The sequence below is a fragment of the Hyperoodon ampullatus genome (assembly GCF_949752795.1).
Source record: "Hyperoodon ampullatus genome assembly, chromosome: 1".
NCBI lineage: Eukaryota > Metazoa > Chordata > Mammalia > Artiodactyla > Ziphiidae > Hyperoodon > Hyperoodon ampullatus.
In genome coordinates, this window is record NC_136914.1 from 50,814,594 (window position 1) to 50,819,743 (window position 5,150).

Sequence of the window (5,150 nt, forward strand, 5' to 3'; positions counted from 1 at the left end):
TGTATCACAAGACATGGTTACTAAAAGACCCAAATATCTTTAGTTTTTCTGTAATAAGAAGCCAAAAGTGGACACATTTAGGTTCAATAATCACTGTTTCTATATTTTACCTTATTTGGAAATGATCTAGATACTCAATGAAATTTCATCATTTAATTTAACAGAGCAAAACTCTTAATAGTGGAAGAAATCAAAGAGATTTGAGTAACAATTTTTAAATAGGTATAATATAGGACAATCATTGCTGAAAATTTAACCAGAAAACTGTTATCTCACTTACATCTATTTAATTTCTTTAACAATCATATTTAGATTACTCCCCCCAAATAGGGTGAGACTCTAAAGCAGTTAGCCATCATCTTAAGTTTTTAGAGTTGGTTTTGTTTTGGCTGAGAAATTTTACAGCAAAGATAACATGAGCTTCCTTGACTTTCAGTAAACCTAAATAGGATAAAAGAATTACAACTTCATGCTGATAACTCTAGGGACATGCCTGTGTTAATTAAGCTAACAAACTTAAACTGGCTTTTCTTTACTGAAAATTAACTTAAATCATGTGAACTTGAAAAACATTTGGATTTTCCTTCTGTTATATTTCTGAGATTAAGAAATACCTAATTTATAAATGCTTATTTTTAAGCCAATTAAATAGAGCTCTTTACAAATTAATTGCAATAATACTATCCAGAGGAAGAAAAATAATATATCTAAACATACATACTTCAACATACGTAACCATATAGACAGACACAAAAGAAATCTCTTTTCTTTCATTTCCAAACTTTAGCCATAAATCAGGTAAAATAAAAAACTCACCCGTTTACAAATAACTGTGTCTCTAGCCCACTGAAAAAGTTAAGGTTATCAGCTTAAAAGCTTTTTCCTAATATTTCTGGACAACATTTTACAATTTAAATTGCCCTTGACATGTAATCTTAAGGAGGCTATGGCATAGAGTTTGAGCAAAAGAGCATTTTAATCAGTTTATATTTAAAAACAAACCTACCCCCCCCCTTTTTTTTTCCTTCAGGCTCTGGTTGAGTGTGGGTTGTGCTCTGGTTACCTCCTGGGGGGTTTACATTTCAAAGACATGGTAAGAGTTACATCTTTAAGGGAAAGAGAAAGAATGCAATATGTTGTTGTTGTGGCTTGCAGTTTTTGTTTTTTCTTGTCCTCAGCCTTTTAAAATTTGGTAGGATCTTCTAAATGTGGAAGTAAAAGGACTTTATAATTTAAGAGATTCATTGCTGTCCAGGGGACATAAATTCTTTGTGGTGGAGTTCTAGGATATATCCACAAAAGACATTGCCTAGGAAAGCCTGAAGCTGGCAGAGCCTGATTATAGAGCCCAGCAAAGCACGTCTTGCTGCCCTTACCAGGTGCTTCTGCTAAAATCATTTCCTGACTTCTAGTATTTACATGAGTAACCTGTATACTCTGAATATTAGACTGGAGCACCTTCTGTATTTCCTGTAGGAAAATGGAAGCAAAAACAGGCAGCTGGGCATTTAAGGGATTTTCTGGGGAAGGTGGAGAAGTTGGGGAGTTAAAGGAATGCTGCTTGTGACTTCATGTCTCAGAATCCCAGTCTACTTGACTGGCTATCAGATGCACACTGGTATCTACACCTCCCAGATGGCAGAGGCCAGACACAACATTCTCCATGGTCGCATAGCCATGTTCTCAGGGTTAGAACAAGACGAAAGGAAAACCTCATCTGGTTTGTACATAGGGGACCCACAGCAAAGTTTGTGTAAGCAGATGCTGGTCTGGTGAGAACTGTGAACTCACCACTCTGTGAGGCCAACTTGAACAACTGGCTTATAGGACCTATGCCTGCGTGTGCTTTATGTTTTTTCTCCTTATGACAAATGGAACAAAAGACAGAGAACAAAGGTAACAATGACCATCTCTGGGAGGAAAAGGGTTAATAGAAAATCAGAGTACCCCTAACAAAACTTTACCAGAGTTGCTATGCTTAAGTAACTAATTCACAGAAATATTTTCTCCTGCTAACCTAAATTTAGAAGAAGAAAAGGACTCTCTCCAATCTTGCTTGCTTCCATCAGACTCTACAGGCAGAGACTGAGGCTGACATAGTAAGAACTCTTCCCTTGTGCTGGCTCTTGTCAGGAGTCCCAGGATCTCTCAGAGGCAGCAACCCTGGAGTGAGCAGGGTTCAGTCAGTGAAGTGACCTATGTTGGGCACCAAAACTGTAGAAGAGGAAAACTTTTCCCTTCTTCCCTTCTTGGTTCTTTGGCTGGCCTAATGATTAAATTGACATAAGACAGAATAACAGGAGGAAAACAAATTTAATTTCGTACATACAGGAGCCCCATAAAAATATAAGCCTCAAAGAACTGACCAAAATAGTCAGCTTTTATACCTTTTAGACAACATAACAATCCGTTTTTGCAGCATGAACAAGACAAAGGGCTTTGGGCTTGGGCTTGTAAATTAGCGAAGAAGGAATGAGTTTTGTTTATACAGCCTTCTGGGCCCTAGATTCTCTAACTCTCAAGATAAGGATGTCTCTTTTTCACCTGGTGCAGGAAGGGTACTTTTTACATGGGATATTTATTTCCTGCTTTCAGGGAGACAAAAGAGTGTCCTAATGTCCTTGTACTGGCTGTTTTTTTTAAGTTGTTTTATTTATTTATTTATTTTTTTATAGAACAATTTACTCCCTTTTTTTTTTAAACCCCACATTTGTTCATTTATTTATTTTTGGCTGTGTTGGGTCTTCGTTTCTGTGTGAGGGCTTTCTCTAGTTGCAGGGAGTGGGGGCCACTCTTCATCACAGTGCGCGGGCCTCTCACTATCGTGGCCTCTCTTGTTGCGGAGCACAAGCTCCAGACGCGCAGGCTCAGTAGTTGTGGCTCACGGGCTTAGTTGCTCCACGGCATGCGGGATCTTCTTGGACCAGGGCTCGAACCCATGTCCCCTGCATTAGCAGGCAGACTCTCAACCACTGTGCCACCAGGGAAGCCCCTGTTTAAGTTATTTCAATTCAAAATAATAAATATGCCTAAGTGGCATATTTGGGAAACCCTGAACCACATCAAGGGTCAGCCTCTGTTCAGTCTCCCCACAGACTGCATGTCTGGCTCCCCATTTTCTTTCTTCTGGTAATACAGTCAAGATTTACTCTGTTTTCGGTGCATGGGGTTCATGTGGGATGACCTATTTCTCAGCCCCTTCCTATCAGGGCCCACCCCTGTACGCTCAGAGAAGGGCAAGTGACATAAGCCTGGGCAAATAAGAAACAGTCTCTAGAATTTTTGTTGAAACAATTGAAAAAGAAGTTCTTAGTTCTTCCTGGAGTTCTAAACAGGTAAAATGGGTCTTAGACATGAGCTTATGCTTCAGGAGAGATTTCCATATAATGAAGTTGGCTCAGAGGAAAGCACTTGAAATGGGTTAAATTACTGAGGACCTTGTTTGGGCACCTATGTCTACCAGGTGGCTCTGATTTTTTCACGGACATTATGTAGGCCAACAGATTTTCTTTTTCTTTAAATTTAAATTAGATTTATGTCTCTTGCCAGTGAAATAGTCTGGCTTAATACCATCCATCTTTCACATTTCTGTTACAGATAACTTTCCAACACAAGTAACTCTATTTATTCTATTTAATCTGTGTATTCATTTATCTCTTCAACATTTATCTATCACTCATAAGCTAGGAACTAAATTAGGTTCTAAATTAGTTTACAAAGAGGAAAAAAATAAACCAGACTCTGCCACTACCAAACACAGCCTATGGAAGCATAATGGAAAGATATGAAGTTGTCTGGAGCTCCATGATACTCAGCAATGTACCGAGCTTTATAGGCACTCAGAGGAGGGTGGGCATCAGACTCCCCTTCTTGGAAGGGTGGGAGCTGTCAGAGAAAACTTGCTAGAGGAGGGTGCTACCTAAGGAGAGTGGGTAGGTACCTACTCCCGACAAAGAGGACCAAGTGAGCAGAGGCATGGAAGCTGAAAGCAGTGCAGTATGACCTGAGAACAAAAATAAGCAGTTCATTTTTTTTTTTAACCTGGAGTTTAACAACAAGGCAAGGATGTATAGAGAGCAGGAGGATAGGCATGGCTCAGACACCAGAGGTTCCCTTGTCACTCAGGAGCCATTTCAAATGTCACATCCATTAGAAATCTCATAACTCATCTAAGTGTTTACCTTGGCCCTTGGATACAGAGCACATTGTGGTTTACATGCTCCCATGCTGGATTATGTACTCTGCCAAGAAACTATCATTTCTTATTTCTCTTTCCATGCCCATCTTCAGTGTGAGTTGGGTTCATACTCATACTAAGGATTCGACAAATGTTTGTTGAAATAATACATGAATAAATGATTTCAGGCCACTATTGGTTTTCAAGGAATTTGTTTTGGAGATGAAAACATCATTATGACATTATGGTATTATGGAAACAAAATTTAGGAAGTCGAGAGATGAGTGTATAAAATGCAAAAGAAAATAGCATGCATAGCAAAAAGATGCAGATTTCAACTAGGAAAATTATGAATCATCATAAAAACTTGATATTGAGCATAATGTCCACAGTATTTTCCAGTGTTCATTATTTCCCAGTTTTTTAGCCAGAAATGTTTTTGTTTTTATTTTTACCTTCTGGGTGCTGTCCATACACTCAGATAATCTTGGAGGCAGAGGATTCTGAATGATGCTTATTTCAAAGGAGGGGCTCTGCTAGTGTATGACTGAGCTAGTTAATTGACTGACATTTTCGAAGTAGTTGACAACATTAAAGAAATATGACAACATTAAAGAAATTTGCACCAATTAGGTATGGTGGAAATTATGGTGGAGGTAGAGAAAGTATGGCTTTGTTGTGTGTATTTTACATATGTGTATATTATGCACTGAATGTGAATATCTACAATCAAATGTTTAATGAGCACATATTATAGCATCTGTGTGTGATTGAAGGGTGTAGATGGACAGATGAGGGGAACTCTAAGCAGATTCCTTAACAGTTACAAATGTGACCCTAACAACAACAAAAAATCATATAAATCACTTATTGGGAAAATGCATGAGTGTGTTACAATGTCTGTGGATAGTTTGGTGAAATCTCTGAGCTTAACAAAGTTGGGAAGAGACTCTTTAATGTTCAACCAATTCTC